General features: G+C 46.4%; 1 pseudogene; it reads left to right on the top strand.

The window, feature by feature from the left end:
- The first annotated feature begins 1,370 nt into the window (after positions 1 to 1,370).
- The window catches only part of LOC148518755 (uncharacterized), a 140,968-nt pseudogene continuing 125,591 nt past the window's right edge, over positions 1,371 to 16,747 (top strand).

Raw genomic sequence — 16,747 nt, 5'->3', positions numbered from 1 at the left:
TAGTAATTTATAAACCAGAGACAAGAGTGGACCAGCAGAGACATTGCCCACAGCAACCAATCAGCACTGAGGTATCATTTATCAAGTACCTTCTATAAAATGATAGCAGCTGATTGGTTGTTATGGGAAACTTCACAAGCCGTTCACTTCTCTGATCTTTTTATTGCTTGATATGTCAATCCCTGCGCAGTGCTATGATCTTCCATACAGTACGCCATGACATAGCGCTACATGGCGTATGACTTGGCTCCACTGGGCATGTGCCAGAAATTCCATTGCAACTCCTCCACTGGGCATGTGCCAGAGATCCCATTGTATTCCCTCGGAGCTGACAGCCACCACACCGCTGATGTGCTGACATTTACGCAAGTTTGCGCTTTAAATGCACAATCTGTCTGTAATACCGAGACCTCTCTCTCAAGCAAAGCCCACTACCAGTTACTGAAGTCATGAAATCACTATAGTGTCCAAGTCTGGGACAGCGCTGACAGTGGCGCAAGTGTGCAAATTCAACTGCACAGTCAGTATGTACTGCAATACAGACATCCCACTTTCGCTGTGTTTGACTCCCGACCCACTGGGCATGCGCAGTGCTGTGAGCTACCATACACCATGGCACGCCTATGTGGCATAAGGCTTGGCTCCACTGGGCATGCGCCAGAGATCCCGTTGCAACCCCTCCACTGGGCATGAGCTAGAGATCCCATTGTAACCCCTCGGAGCTGTCAGCCATTACAGTGCTAACGTGCCAACATTGACGCAAGTTTGCGATTTTAAATGCGCAATCAGTTTGTAATGCCTTACTTTTAAACAGCCCACTACTAGTTTCACTATAGTGTCCAGAGCCGACAGTAGCAAAAAAAAATTATTATTTTCCAGGGCTCGAACCTGAGACCAGCATTGATGCAAAGCGATCACCTAACCACTAGCCCACAAGCCAGCTATATTAAGAAGCCTACATAGCGGGCTCATCATTGTGCACTCCACCCACCCACTGCTGTTTTTAATAATAAAAAAATTTGTCTTCCTTTCCAAATATTATATAGTACTAGTACATATACTATATGTGGTACCCCCAAACTTGTGCCCAAATAGGGGTTCCCCAATTTTTTTTATTATATTTAGATATTTATTACTGTAGCCCCCATTCCCTAAATACGCAGGGCTGGTGAACTTTGTCTGACCCTCTATCTCCCTGAAGCTGCTGAGCCTGCGCAGTCAGGGGGAAAGATTTGTACAGCCAGCCAGCAACCAGTGAAGCCCAGGAAAATGGCTCCTTTAAATGGGCCCCCATGGTTGCAAGGCAGGGGGACCCAGGGACTTGTTGCTGGAGCTGAGATGCGCATCGCTCCCCTGCCGTGAAGACCCCGATGGTGGATGACTGTCTGGAGGAGAACCTGTGGAGCGGAGAACCCGTTGCTAAACTTGGTGTCGCTGAAGTGAATCGGAATGGCGATGGTGGAGGAGAGAGCCCTGAGGGAGACAAAGAGGGCAGCCCCTGAAGACAGCTCCCTGTAAGACCCCGGAGGAGAGAGGCCCCATTCAGCTGCCGGCTGCCCAGAGAAGTGCCTGCATCCTGGAGGCTCCCTGCGGCTGAAGTACACTGGCTCCTGGAGAGAAGAGGAACTGCCCAGGAGAAGGACCTGTCGCCCTCATCATCGTGGGAGGTTCAGGTGGAGGAAAAGGTCCTGCGACTGACGAAGAGGACCGTCAGTCCGCATGGGCAGAAGAAAGGACAGCCACGGAGGAAGAGTGCTCCAGGACCCCTCAGCTGTCACATTTGTCTGCCGGACGGAGCCCCGAGGGAGGGAATTTCTCCCTGAAGTGCCCACAAATAGTGTCTGCTGGGATGCCGTGATGCGGAGCTCTGGTGCCATGCCTTGCATCCCGAAGCTCCGCTGGATGTTGTGAGGAGGCTGAACAGCCACAGCTGGAAGTGAGACAAGTATATTCCCCTACCCTCCTCCTAACCCTCTCACCTCTGCATGTCTCCTATTCTCCCCTGCCACTAGTCAGGTCCCTGAGTCACTGCTACTCCTGGCTCATGTCCCTGGGATCCAAAAAGTAAAAGGGTTTTCCTGATGGTCTGCGTAGTCCTACTTCCTGCCGGATAGGGGCCACTTAGGTAGCTGGGTAAATTGTGTTGTTAAGTCCAGTCGGTCTGTGGAAATAGGGGGGAAGTAGGAATAGTGTACCCCTGTTTCTTATGTCTGTGACTTGTTTCTCATTTGAAGTAATGTCTGATGCTTTATTTATTGCACCAGCTCATGCCTGGTGCAACTGTTTGTATTGCAAGATGTTAAGTTGCTATTTCTTTTAATGCAATGCATGATTATCTGCTGGTACTGATTTATACGCTAACTTCTCTGCTGCAATGTCCGCTCATTTGCCAGTGTAAATTTCAATTGCTGGTTTTCACGAATGCTATTCATGTTCACCTGCGGATATTCATTTAAATGCTGTTTTCTGCTTAATGCAGTATTGGAATGTATTTGCTGGTTTTGCTCTAAAACTCTACCTGTTTCATGACTGCAATCACCTGGTAGCTGGTAAACTCTTAACCCTGTGTGACCTCAGTTGGCAAAACTTTCTTGATAAGTAAATTGTGTATATATTTATTTATTCTGCATAGACTATTTGCTGTTATAGCCGGTGCACTACAAGAATCTATCCAACCTGCATGTGTATAATTCTGCTTGGAGCTATCTATTCTGCATAGACTATTTGCTGTTATAGCCGGTGCACTACAAGAACCTATCCAACCTGCATGTGTATAATTCTGCTTGGAGCTATTTATTTTGCATACATTATTTGCTGTTATAGCTGGTGCACTACAAGAATCTATCCAACCTGCATGTGTGTAATTCTGCTTGGAGCTATTTATACTGCATAGACTATTTGCTGTTATAGCCGGTGCACTACAAGAACTTATCCAACCTGCCTGTGTGTAATTCTGCTTAGAGCTATCTATTCTGCATAGACTATTTGCTGTTATAGCCGGTGCACTACAAGAACCTATCCAACCTGCATATGTGTAATTCTGCTTAGAGCTATCTATTCTGCATAGACTATTTGCTGTTATAGCCGGTGCACTGCAAGAACCTATCCAACCTGCATGTGTGTAATTCTGCTTAGAGCTATCTATTCTGCATAGACTATTTGTTGTTATAGCCGGTGCACTACAAGAACCTATCCAACCTGCCTGTGTGTAATTCTGCTTAGAGCTATCTATTCTGCATAGACTATTTGCTGTTATAGCCGGTGCACTACAAGAACCTATCCAACCTGCATGTGTGTAATTCTGCTTGGAGCTATTTATACTGCATAGACTATTTGCTGTTATAGCCGGTGCACTACAAGAACTTATCCAACCTGCCTGTGTGTAATTCTGCTTAGAGCTATCTATTCTGCATAGACTATTTGCTGTTATAGCCGGTGCACTACAAGAACCTATCCAACCTGCATATGTGTAATTCTGCTTAGAGCTATCTATTCTGCATAGACTATTTGCTGTTATAGCCGGTGCACTGCAAGAACCTATCCAACCTGCATGTGTGTAATTCTGCTTAGAGCTATCTATTCTGCATAGACTATTTGTTGTTATAGCCGGTGCACTACAAGAACCTATCCAACCTGCATGTGTATAATTCTGCTTGGAGCTACTGTAGTTATTCTGCATAGACTATTTGCTGTGATAGCCGGTGCACTACAAAGGCTTCATAGATTGGGTGTGGTGTATTTCCCATCCCAGATTAACATACAGCGCATAAATACATGAAATTTAAGTATAGGCTGCAGGTAAATTATTCTCCGTTTCCTGAAATGATGCTGTGCCGCACACATCCATCTCCAAAGTGTTACACGGACAGAGAGCAGTTAGTCATATTTTTTGGGTCGTGGTCATTCCTACGTCTTTGCCAGCTGAGGTCACCGGTAGAGGACAGGGAGGTGTTGAGTAATCAGCTTGGTATTGAATTCTGCAAGATTTCATTCTGTCTTTTGTATACATTTTTCTATTAATTGTAATTCACTTATTTGCAATAATAAAATTGCATTGTACCTTCCTTCCTGACTGGTCACTGTGTCTGCAAAAGGGGATATAAACAGGCTTGCCTCTCTGTCATGGTGTGTCCTAGCTTCGAGGAAATTGGCCATGGAAGCATACTGAACACACCTGCACCTGGTGCTAGTGGTGCATCATTACTGTACTAACTTCCGGAGCATCACATATATACTAGGGGTGTGCACCGGCCACTTTTCGTGTTTTGTGTTTTGGTTTTGGATCTGGATCTTTCTTCGTGTTTTGGATCTGGATTGGTTTTGCCAAAACCACCCTTCCGTGTTTTGGGTTCTGGGTTTTGTGTTTTGGATCTGTATTTTTTTTTAAAAAGCATAAAAACAGCTAAAATCACAGAATTTGTTGGTTTCTCTGCTCCTATGCTATTATTAACCTCAATAACCTTAATTTCCACTCATTTCCAGTCTATTCTGAACACCTCACACCTCACAATAGTGTTTTCATGTCCAAAAGGTTGCACCGAGGTAGCTGGATGACTATGCTAAGCGACACGAGTGGGCGGCACAAACACGTGACCCATCTAGGAGTGACACTGCAGTGGCAGACAGGATGGCAGTTAGAAAAACTAGGCCCCAAACTGTACATAATGCAAAGAAAAAAAAGAAGTGCAAGATGGAATTGTCCTTGGGCCCTCCCACCCACCCTTATGTTGTATAAACAGGACATGCACACTTTAACAAATCAATCATTTCAGCGCCAGGGTCTGCCACACAACTGTGGCTGAAATGATTGGTTCGTTTGGGCCCCCACAAAACAAGCTGGCAATTAATGTGTCCCTGCACAAACTGGCTCTACGGAGGCAAGATGTCATCCTCATCCTCCTCATCCACCGATTCCTCACCCTCTTCAGTGTGTACATCCTCATCCTCACAAAGTATTAACTCGTCCCCACTTGAATCCACCACCACAGGTCCCTCTGTACCTTCTGGAGGCTGGTCTCCCTGGAAGAGCTGATAATTCATTTTGATGAACATCATCTTCTCCACATTCTGTGGAAGCAACCTCCTACGCCTTTCGCTGACAAGGTTCCCGGCTGCACTAAACACTCTTTCGGAGTACACACTGGAGGGGGGGCAACTCAGGTAAAATAGAGCCAGCTTGTACAGGGGCCTCCAAATTGCCTCTTTTTCCTGCCAGTACAGGTATGGACTGTCTGACATGCCTACTTGGATGCTGTCACCGATGTAATCCTCCACCATTCTGTCAATGGTGACAGTATCATATGCAGTGACAGTAGACATGTCAGAAATTGTTGCCAGGTCCTTCAGTCCGGACCAGATGTCCAAACTTGGTCCTGCCTGCCCTGCATCACCGCCAGCGGGTTGCTTAGGATACCTAAGTTTTTTCCTGGCAGCCCCAGTTGCGGGAGAAAATGAAGAAGGAGCCGTTGACGTGTCACGTTCCGCTTCAGCTGACAGTGTGTTCACCAGCAGGTCTTTGCACCTCTGCAGGCTTGTGTCGGCCGGAAAGAGAGACACCACATAGGCTTTAAACCTAGGATCAAGCACGGTGGCCAAAATGTAGTGGTCTGATTTCAACAGATTGACCACCCTGGAATCCTGGCAAAGCGAATGAAGGGCTTCATCCACAAGTCCCACATGCCGAGCGGAATTGCTCCGTCTTAGCTCCTCCTTCACTTTCTCCAGCTGCTTCTGCAAAAGCCTGATGAGGGGAATGACCTGACTCAAGCTGGCTGTGTCTGAACTGACTTCACGTGTGGCAAGTTCGAAGGGCTGGAGAACCTTGCACAACACGGAAATCATTCTCCACTGCGCTTGAGTCAGGTGCATACCCCCTCCTTTGCCTATGTCATAGGTGGATGTATAGGCTTGTATGGCCTTTTGCTGCTCCTCCATCCTCTGAAGCATATAGAGGGTTGAGTTCCACCGCGTCACAACCTCTTGCTTCAGGTGATGGCGGGGCAGGTTCAAGAGTGTTTGCTGGTGCTCCAGTCTTCGGCACGCAGTCGCTGAATGGCAAAAGTGGCCAGAAATTTTTCAGGCCACCCAAAGCGTCTCCTGCACGCCCCTGTCGCTTTTCAGAAAATTCTGCTCCAGCAAGTTTATTGTGTGAGCAAAACATGGGACGTGCTGGAATTTGCCCAGATGTAATGCCCGCACAATATTGGTGGCGTTGTCAGATATCACAAATCCCCAGGAGAGTCTAAGTGGGGTAAGCCACTGGGCGATGATTTCCCTCAGTTTCTCTAAGAGGTTGTCGGCGGTGTGCCTCTTACTGAAACCGGTGATACACAGCGTAGCCTGCCTTGTAACGAGCTGGCGTTTCTGAGATGCTGCTACTGGTGACGCTGCTGCTGTTGCTGCGTAAGGTGATACATCTACCCAGTGGGCTGTCACAGTCATATAGTCCTTAGTCTGCCCTGTTCCACTTGTCCACATGTCCATGGTTAAGTGGACATTGTGTACAACGGCATTTTTCAGGACACTGAGGACACTTTTTCTGACGTTTCTGTACAGTCTCGGTATCGCCTGCCTAGTGAAGTGGAATCTAGACGGGATTTGGAACCGGGGACACACTACCTCCATCAATTGTCTAAATCCCACTGCACTAATGGCGGATACCGGACGCACGTCTAACACCAACATAGCAGTCAAGGCCTCAGTTATACGTTTTGCTTCAGGATGACTGCTGTCGTACTTCATCCTCCTCGCTAAGGACTGTTGGAGGGTCAATTGTTTAGTAAAAGTAGTGGTGTTCCTACTTCCTCTCTGGGATGATGAACGACTCCCAGCAGCAGCAACAGCAGCAGCAGCAGCAGTAGGCGTAGCAATGCAGGATCCTCCAGAGGAATCCCGGATAGGAGAGTCAGTCATGCCAGTGACATGGCCTGCAGGACTACTTCCGATCCTGACTAAGGAGGAAATTGACGAGGAGGGAGTTGACGGTGTGGTTTGCAGGCGCTTGGATACAACAGGACAACGGGATTTAGGTGTCCCTGGACTGCTTACGGTCTTAGCCAAAGTTTCTGAACTTGACAGTAACTTTTTATGAACGCGCTGCAGGTGCCGTATAAGGGAGGATGTTCCTAGGTGGTTGACGTCCCTACCCCTACTTATTTCACCTTTACATATGGTACATATGGCAAGACAGTTGTTGTCCGGATTTGGATAGAAATATTGCCAGACCAAAGAGGTGGAATGTTTGGTCTTCTGCCCAGGCATGACCGTGATGGGCTTTTTCATCCCACGGACAACAACTGTCTCCCCCGGAGCCTGATTTAAACAAACCACATCACCATCAGAATCCTCCTCGCCAACTTCCTCCTCAGCGCCAGCTACACCAGTATCCTCATCCTGTTGTACTTCAACAGTGACATCTTCAGTTTGCATATCAGCAAGTGGACTGTGGGTGCTCCTTTCAGCACTTGCAGGGGGCGTGCAAATGGTGGAAAGAGCCACCTCTTCCCGTCCAGTGCTGGGAAGGTCAGGCATCGCAACCACCACCACACTTGGACTCTCCTTGGGGATTTGTGATATCTTCTTAGAAAGCACAGTTCTTCGCTGTGCTTTTGCCAGCTTAACTCTTTTGATTTTTTTAGTGGGAGGAGGGCTTCCATCGTCATGTGAAGCTGAACCACTAGTCATGAACATACTAGGGATCGACCTTAGCCGTTCCTTGCCACTCCGTGTCGTAAATGGCATATTGGCAAGTTTACGTTTCTCTTCAGCTGATTTAAATGTCTTTTTCAAGGTCATTTTCCTGAACTTTGCCATTTGGGATTGTATGTGCCTTCTACTATGACATTGGGCATCGGCCTTGGCAGACGACGTTGATGGCATGTTACCGTCTATGTCATGACTAGTGGCAGCAGCTTCAGCACTAGGAGGAAGTGGTTCTTGATCTTTCTCTATTTTATTTTTATCGGAGAAAGTTTGGTCCTCCATTTATGTTATATCGATTTGATATATACGTGCGGCTAAACACAGAAAATAATTTTTTTTTTGGTTTGGACTGGAGTGTACTTTGTGGGTTACAGCACCCTTTAACAGTCAAGCCAGCCGGCCCTTTACTTATGACACAGGCGCACTCTTGGCACTACTTTGTTGATGCACGTGCGGCTACTGCGCACACAATTCACAAACACAGAAAATAATTTTTTTTTTGGTTTGGACTGGAGTGTACTTTGGGGGTTACAGCACCCTTTAACGGTCAAGCCAGCCGGCCCTTTACTTATGACACAGGCGCACGCTTGGCACTACTTTGTTGATGCACGTGCGGCTACTGCGCACACAATTCACAAACACAGAAAATAATTTTTTTTTGGTTTGGACTGGAGTGTACTTTCGGGGGTTACAGCACCCTTTAACGGTCAAGCCAGCTGGCCCTTTACTTATGACACAGGCGCACGCTTGGCACTACTTTGTTGATGCACGTGCGGCTACTGCGCACACAATTCACAAACACAGAAAATAATTTTTTTTTTGGTTTGGACTGGAGTGTACTTTGGGGGTTACAGCACCCTTTAATGGTCAAGCCAGCTGGCCCTTTACTTATGACACAGGCGCACGCTTGGCACTACTTTGTTGATGCACGTGCGGCTACTGCGCACACAATTCACAAACACAGAAAATAATTTTTTTTTTGGTTTGGACTGGAGTGTACTTTGGGGGTTACAGCACCCTTTAACGGTCAAGCCAGCCGGCCCTTTACTTATGACACAGGCGCACGCTTGGCACTACTTTGTTGATGCACGTGCGGCTACTGCGCACACAATTCACAAACACAGAAAATAATTTTTTTTTTGGTTTGGACTGGAGTGTACTTTGGGGGTTACAGCACCCTTTAACGGTCAAGCCAGCCGGCCCTTTACTTATGACACAGGCGCACGCTTGGCACTACTTTGTTGATGCACGTGCGGCTACTGCGCACACAATTCACAAACACAGAAAATAATTTTTTTTTTGGTTTGGACTGGAGTGTACTTTGGGGGTTACAGCACCCTTTAACGGTCAAGCCAGCCGGCCCTTTACTTATGACACAGGCGCACGCTTGGCACTACTTTGTTGATGCACGTGCGGCTACTGCGCACACAATTCACAAACACAGAAAATAATTTTTTTTTGGTTTGGACTGGAGTGTACTTTCGGGGGTTACAGCACCCTTTAATGGTCAAGCCAGCCGGCCCTTTACTTATGACACAGGCGCACGCTTGGCACTACTTTGTTGATGCACGTGCGGCTACTGCGCACACAATTCACAAACACAGAAAATAATTTTTTTTTTGGTTTGGACTGGAGTGTACTTTGGGGGTTACAGCACCCTTTAATGGTCAAGCCAGCCGGCCCTTTACTTATGACACAGGCGCACGCTTGGCACTACTTTGTTGATGCACGTGCGGCTACTGCGCACACAATTCACAAACACAGAAAATTATTTTTTTTTTGGTTTGGACTGGAGTGTACTTTCGGGGGTTACAGCACCCTTAACGGTCAAGCCAGCCGGCCCTTTACTTATGACACAGGTGCACGCTTGGCACTACTTTGTTGATGCACGTGCGGCTACTGCGCACACAATTCACAAACACAGAAAATAATTTTTTTTTTGGTTTGGACTGGAGTGTACTTTGTGGGTTACAGCACCCTTTAACAGTCAAGCCAGCCGGCCCTTTACTTATGACACAGGCGAACTCTTGGCACTACTTTGTTGATGCACGTGCGGCTACTGCGCACACAATTCACAAACACAGAAAATAAATTTTTTTTGGTTTGGACTGGAGTGTACTTTCGGGGGTTACAGCACCCTTAACGGTCAAGCCAGCCGGCCCTTTACTTATGACACAGGCGCACGCTTGGCACTACTTTGTTGATGCACGTGCGGCTACTGCGCACACAATTCACAAACACAGAAAATAATTTTTTTTTGGTTTGGACTGGAGTGTACTTTCGGGGGTTACAGCACCCTTTAACGGTCAAGCCAGCCGGCCCTTTACTTATGACACAGGCGCACGCTTGGCACTACTTTGTTGATGCACGTGCGGCTACTGCGCACACAATTCACAAACACAGAAAATATTTTTTTTTTTGGTTTGGACTGGAGTGTACTTTCGGGGGTTACAGCACCCTTTAACGGTCAAGCCAGCCGGCCCTTTACTTATGACACAGGCGCACGCTTGGCACTACTTTGTTGATGCACGTGCGGCTACTGCGCACACAATTCACAAACACAGAAAATAATTTTTTTTTGGTTTGGACTGGAGTGTACTTTCGGGGGTTACAGCACCCTTTAACGGTCAAGCCAGCTGGCCCTTTACTTATGACACAGGCGCACGCTTGGCACTACTTTGTTGATGCACGTGCGGCTACTGCGCACACAATTCACAAACACAGAAAATAATTTTTTTTTTGGTTTGGACTGGAGTGTACTTTGGGGGTTACAGCACCCTTTAACGGTCAAGCCAGCCGGCCCTTTACTTATGACACAGGCGCACGCTTGGCACTACTTTGTTGATGCACGTGCGGCTACTGCGCACACAATTCACAAACACAGAAAATAATTTTTTTTTTGGTTTGGACTGGAGTGTACTTTGGGGGTTACAGCACCCTTTAACGGTCAAGCCAGCCGGCCCTTTACTTATGACACAGGCGCACGCTTGGCACTACTTTGTTGATGCACGTGCGGCTACTGCGCACACAATTCACAAACACAGAAAATAATTTTTTTTTTGGTTTGGACTGGAGTGTACTTTGGGGGTTACAGCACCCTTTAACGGTCAAGCCAGCCGGCCCTTTACTTATGACACAGGCGCACGCTTGGCACTACTTTGTTGATGCACGTGCGGCTACTGCGCACACAATTCACAAACACAGAAAATAATTTTTTTTTTGGTTTGGACTGGAGTGTACTTTGGGGGTTACAGCACCCTTTAATGGTCAAGCCAGCCGGCCCTTTACTTATGACACAGGCGCACGCTTGGCACTACTTTGTTGATGCACGTGCGGCTACTGCGCACACAATTCACAAACACAGAAAATAATTTTTTTTTGGTTTGGACTGGAGTGTACTTTCGGGGGTTACAGCACCCTTTAATGGTCAAGCCAGCCGGCCCTTTACTTATGACACAGGCGCACGCTTGGCACTACTTTGTTGATGCACGTGCGGCTACTGCGCACACAATTCACAAACACAGAAAATAATTTTTTTTTTGGTTTGGACTGGAGTGTACTTTGGGGGTTACAGCACCCTTTAACGGTCAAGCCAGCCGGCCCTTTACTTATGACACAGGCGTACGCTTGGCACTACTTTGTTGATGCACGTGCGGCTACTGCGCACACAATTCACAAACACAGAAAATAATGTTTTTTTTGGTTTGGACTGGAGTGTACTTTCGGGGGTTACAGCACCCTTAACGGTCAAGCCAGCCGGCCCTTTACTTATGACACAGGTGCACGCTTGGCACTACTTTGTTGATGCACGTGCGGCTACTGCGCACACAATTCACAAACACAGAAAATAATTTTTTTTTTGGTTTGGACTGGAGTGTACTTTCGGGGGTTACAGCACCCTTAACGGTCAAGCCAGCCGGCCCTTTACTTATGACACAGGCACACGCTTGGCATTACTTTGTTGATGCACGTGCGGCTACTGCGCACACAATTCACAAACACAGAAAATAATTTTTTTTTTGGTTTGGACTGGAGTGTACTTTCGGGGGTTACAGCACCCTTAACGGTCAAGCCAGCCGGCCCTTTACTTATGACACAGGCGCACGCTTGGCACTACTTTGTTGATGCACGTGCGGCTACTGCGCACACAATTCACAAACACAGAAAATAATTTTTTTTTGGTTTGGACTGGAGTGTACTTTCGGGGGTTACAGCACCCTTTAACGGTCAAGCCAGCCGGCCCTTTACTTATGACACAGGCGCACGCTTGGCACTACTTTGTTGATGCACGTGCGGCTACTGCGCACACAATTCACAAACACAGAAAATATATTATTTTTTTAGCACATGGGGGGAGCACCCCTGATGGACAGAGCACCCCCTGGACAACACTACAGCACTCCTTTAGGACTGGGACACTGCACAGGACTTTGGAGTGGACACAGCCCCTATGGAGAACTGACTGCACAACACAGTCCAGCCAGCCCCTATGGACTTTGAAGTAGTGGACACAGCCCCTATTAACAACAGCAGCACAGCACAACACAGCCAGCCCCTATGGACTTTGAAGTAGTGGACAACAGCAGCACTACACTACACTACACTACACAGCCCTAACTCCCACCCTCCCTCTTCACTGTCCACAGCCGAGTGAGAAAATGGCGCCGACGCGGGTACCTTATATAGGATCCAAAACCCGCGAGACTCGGAAGGCGGGATGATGACGTTTTGCCTCGATTTCAGATCCGAGTCAGGCGGGAAAAGTCGAGCCTGACTCGGATCGGACTCGGATCGGGGGGGCTCGGGGGGGTTCGGATTTCAGAAATCCGAACCCGCTCACCCCTAATATATACTCAGTACCCCACCATTAGAGAATAATTCATCCCATCTCAGTGAAAGCTGTACGTGCATCTCATTAATCTACAGTATCGGTTATACCGAGATAACAACTCGGCAACTACGCTACTGTACAGTTATGTACAGTATGTGTACTGATTTGCATCCCGTTCTAAGAGCTTATTGTATGTATGTGATATTAAAAATATTGGTTGTGCGAACATGCAAATACTGTATAGTGCGTGAATGTGATATCCATCCGATTTAACAGTATGGCATTCATTACAAATTACAACAGTGGAGCACTAGCCACCCATCGGTTAAGCGTTGTATTACATGCCGTAGCATATCCTTCGTTGAAGAATACTACGGTATGCCACAAGTCCAGCCATCACGTAACGTTCCATGGCAAGACACAGAGGCCTGAATGGCGCGCCATGAACATCAAACTAGCTGGGCACATCTGTACAGTAGTTCCCAAACTTTTTTGAATCTTGGCGCCCTAGAATATCAGTATTTTTTCCACGGCACTCCTGGGCCTAGAGTTTCTTACTGAGAAATGAAAAAAAAAATGATATGAAGTAAAATGTCACAGTTATGTGGTGGTTGACAGGGCTGCGCTTCTTTTTGTCCGCATATTTTTTTAAACGCAGTCATTAGCACTGGGTTTGCCTATCACACTGCCTAAACATAATTTTATTTGGTACTGGACCACCAACCCGAGGAATCCCTGCAAGTGCCCTGAGGCACCCCAGGGTGCCATGGCACCCAGTTTGGGAACCACTGCCTTAATGCTCTGTCAGCTAACCCGATATTTTGTTGAACTTCAACCCCTCCCTTGTGGTGAGTGCTCTAATGTGATAGGCTCCTAGGGCTTCCACCACTCCCCTATATGGAGTGATCACATGTGATAGGCTACTTGGCCCTCCACCACTCCTCTATAGGGTGTGCTCTCATGTGATAGGTTCCTCGGCCCTCCACAACTCCCCTATGGGGAGTGCTCTCATGTGATAGATTCCTAGGGCCTTCACCATCCCTCATTGTAAATATCCCCTTAGTGAGGATTAGCTGACTGTAAATGAGGCCCAGAATATTTAAGCAGCTTTTTGATTGTCCTGTCTAATAAAGTTTATAAATTAAATTTAACTGTTTACTTCACTACATCTAACTGCACATGTAGACCTCTGAGGCAATATAATGGGTACAGATAGTGAGGGATGCCAGACCCTCCAACGTGACCCCTTCCACAAGGTACAAAATGCTCTGCACCTGGACTTCCCACTTCATTTATGATTGCAGTCACCTGTGTTGAACTAATTAATGCTAAAGATGTTCACCAGCCCAGGCTGTTGCCCTTCCCCTAGTATCACACAGCCCTCTCCTACAGAACCCGTTATAGTGTTAACTTTTGATGTCCCTCACCCACAGTGTCACCTTATACCATGGAACCCTTCACCACTGTGTCCCCCAATCCCCCTCTATTGTCACCCCCACCACACAATGTCCCCCTATAGTCTTCTCGCAGCTCTCCTCCATCCCCCACACTGTAACCTTACCTATCCTCCCACGGTGGCATAGTGGTCCCTCATACCTCCACCCACAGAGTTACCCTGCCCCAAATAGTGTCCACCAATCATCCTCTATTCCCTACAGTGTCACCCTTCCCCATCACAGTGTCCCCTTACAGTGCCCTCTACCGATATCCAACCATAGTGGTCCCCCAACATCCCCCCATAGTGTCAATGTGGCCAATGTGAAATTATTAGAAGGTGTAAAATGGTTGATTTGGGGGCATTGTAGGTGTAATTTGAATTCTGGCACTACTATGGGGCATACACTGAACTAGGAGACTACTATGGGGCATACACTGAGCTAGTGGACTACTATGGGGCATTCACTGAACTAGGGGACAACCATGGGGCATACATTGAACTAGGGGACTACTATGGGGCATACATTGAACTAGGCGACTACTATGGGGCATACATTGAACTAGGGGATGCTATGGGGCATACATTGAACTCTGTCATTACTAGGGGGCATAAAATAAACAACCAATGTGGGGAGAGGTCTCTCTCTTGAAGCATTGGGGTGGGGGCCCCTTCAAAATGTTGCTATGGGGCCCTCAAATTTTGGCTACACCCCTGTCCAGGCCTAATGGAAGTATACAATGCATACAAGTATGATTACAGGTACACATTACATTCGGTGTGGTACTGTACAAAGACTTATTGCAGAGTATGCTGTGAATGCACATTTATAGTGTATGTGGGCTATACTAAATGGTAATAACTTTAAATTCATGAACTTGATTTTACTTTCGCTTATTTTCACAAGAAGCTCCCTGGTGCCTCACAATGATTCTCTTTGGTTTGCGAGAACTAGTGATCCAGGCAGCAGGTACATGTGCGCAGCACTGCCACTGGGATATATGGGGCCTAGTACATAGGAAACAGGCTAAGGTTCTGGCCACAGCGAGCGCCCCCACCCCGGTCCCCTTATTACTGTGCCCCCATTCCCTCCAATAGAGGCCCTGTGTGTGCATGATGGAGACCTTGAGTCAGAATCCTGACCTGCCATGGTTATGCAAATCAGTGATGTCACAGAGGCCAGTGACATCATAGCACAGGACAGCAGGTGAGGCTCACACAGAGCAGCAGACACATTATAGTTACAGATTCTTAGCGAGGTGCATCGTTTTTTTTACAAGACGAATTTTCTCTAATTGTACAACTAGAGAAGCTTCTGAGAGGCTGTACGACTTAATGTGAGGCGACATGGCCTCCCCTAGGTAAGTGAGAAGAAGCCGGGACACTTTATCATTGGTTTTTACAATTGTTGTTGTTTGTTTTTGGGAGAGGGGATTGTAGTATTTTCCTTATTTAAAACAACTTGAATTATTTTGAAATGCAATAGCACTAAGAAATGTATTCATACCTGTGATATAGTTGCCTAGTTATTACAGTTAGCCGTCCAATCAACTTATAAAGCTAAATTCAAAATTATCAGGGGGAGCAACAATTTAATAATACTCAAACAAGACTCTGTAGGCAGAGCTAGTCCTGCACGGGGACTACTGGTCTCCAAAAATATACTTACATATGAGAATGTTCAATGAGGTACAACTGATATGGTTACATCTCAAAAAGAAATCCTAAACATATTAATAACACCCAAAGGCACTTATCTGCTTATATAATCTTTATACATTCTAGAGAGTTTGGTAATAATCACTTATTCACATATAACTCTCTGCAATCATAATCGTTTTGGATGCCCAGACTGTAGAATGTCATTAGCAGACGCAGCATCATACAAATTCAATACTGGAAATCTTCCAAACAGCTCTTTGCAGTGTGATTGAATTTACATGCATAGAAATATGATTTGTACTGGCAGAACCTGGCTTAAGATAGTAATTGGGCACAGCATCCAGGTATTTGCACTCAGGATTAAAGCTAATCCATATAAATTAAATTTGGCACAATACTGTATTTGAATCACAGGTTGGGTATATGTGTTTGGTTTATGATAGGTTAACAAGTCCCCATTATGACTGGGTGATTACAAAATGTAAAGAGGCTTATCTGTAGGGAGTACCTTCAGGTAATATATAGGAGAGGGTATGTACATGAAAGACCTCAGACCATTAGGGTCAACCTGCTTCTACTGTCACTCAGTTATATAGACCACATCCTCTTCCAGGTTCTCATGATATACTACTACTGACTACTGTACGTTTCTCATTCTCTTTCCCTGCTCTCTCATCCACCGTCCCCTGTATAACGGTGACAGCAGAAGAAGGTTGACACTCATGGTCTAGGGTCTTTCATCTATAATCTGTCTCTTATATGCTACCTAACATTGCTGTAATTACCATAGGTGCAATGGGTGAGGCTGCAATATGGCCCAGAGCTAAAGTAGGACCATCTTCCTTGTCAAAGTTACATATATTATATATATTTTTAACCATTGGGTGACACATATGAGCTGTCATATTGCACAAGTACTCAGTGAAGATTACGTATTTGCATGCAAAGCAAAAATATACAAATACAATTCCCACTAAATAATACTAAATAACACTTTGGTCTCATGCACCTGGTGCAGATGGACAGGCTCATGTATGAAAGTAAAGTCCCACATCACACACCTGGAAATACACAGGGCGTTATAGGGCAGTGCATGTATTTGCAGGCCCAGATAGCCT

Source organism: Taudactylus pleione, unplaced genomic scaffold (genome assembly GCF_031769625.1).
Source record: "Taudactylus pleione unplaced genomic scaffold, aTauple2 ptg000199l, whole genome shotgun sequence".
Lineage (NCBI taxonomy): Eukaryota > Metazoa > Chordata > Amphibia > Anura > Myobatrachidae > Taudactylus > Taudactylus pleione.
The sequence above is the reverse complement of the archived record's forward strand: the minus strand, read 5'-3'. Positions and strand labels throughout refer to the sequence as shown.